Source organism: Haliaeetus leucocephalus, unplaced genomic scaffold (genome assembly GCF_000737465.1).
Source record: "Haliaeetus leucocephalus isolate CR32 unplaced genomic scaffold, Haliaeetus_leucocephalus-4.0 Scaffold151, whole genome shotgun sequence".
Taxonomy (NCBI): domain Eukaryota; kingdom Metazoa; phylum Chordata; class Aves; order Accipitriformes; family Accipitridae; genus Haliaeetus; species Haliaeetus leucocephalus.
Genome location: NW_010972587.1, coordinates 13,179,351 through 13,180,081, shown reverse-complemented (window position 1 = coordinate 13,180,081; position 731 = coordinate 13,179,351). Strand labels below are relative to the sequence as shown.

General features: G+C 76.2%; 1 protein-coding gene across 3 annotated transcripts in view; it reads left to right on the top strand.

Annotated features, from left to right (window-relative positions):
- Positions 1–18: 18 nt before the first annotated feature.
- The window catches only part of NR2C1 (nuclear receptor subfamily 2, group C, member 1), a 54,021-nt gene continuing 53,308 nt past the window's right edge, over positions 19–731 (top strand). For all 3 annotated transcript variants that reach the window (XM_010561887.1, XM_010561884.1, XM_010561881.1), the window contains exon 1: positions 19–114. The gene's annotated coding sequence lies outside the window, so the exon portion shown is untranslated. The remainder of the gene's footprint in view (positions 115–731) is intronic.

Genomic DNA, 731 nt, shown 5'->3' with positions numbered 1-731 from the left:
CCGCCGCCGCGCCGGGGAGGGGCGGAGCGGAGCGGAGTCGCGAACTCTGACCTCCGGGAACCGGAGCCGATCGACGACAACTAAAGCCGCCGGAGAGGCCGCCGGGCCCGCCAGGTGAGCGTACTCCACCGGCCGCCGACGCGGCTCTTCGGCGGCTAGCCGTGCGTTAAAGGTGCGGGCCCGCCCGCCCGGCCTCTGCGGAGCGGAGCGGAGCGCGGGGCACCGCCCGCCCCGTCCCGCTTCCCCTCAGGCCTCGGCGCGTCCCGGTGGCGGCCCCGCGCCCCCCGACCTTTCACCTACAGGAACCGCTTACGCCTCCCGCCGCCCCGTATCCGGGCGGCGCCGGCTGCCGCTTCCCGCCGGCGCTGGGCGGGCTCCGGTCCCACCTGCTGAGGAGAGGGAGGCGGCGGGCGATACCACCCTCCATGCTGGGCTCCGGCTCCCTCCGACCCGGCCCCGCGCAGCCATTTTGTGTGGGGCGCAGCTCCGCGGCCCCGCTGGTTCGAGGCGGAGGGGCGAGCCCGGGCGCTGGCTCCTCGTTCCTTCCCCCGATCGGTGAAGCCCCCCCACGGGGAGGGGAGAGGCGAGGGCAGCCTGCCGGGGTTGGAGGGGGTAGGACGGGCCCAGGCGCTGGGCTGCAGCCTGGTCGCCGCATGTCTGTCTGTCTTGTTTGTCTGTCTGTCTCCCGCGGCCTTAGTCCTCTCGGGGGGGGGGGGGGGAGGGGCCCCCCC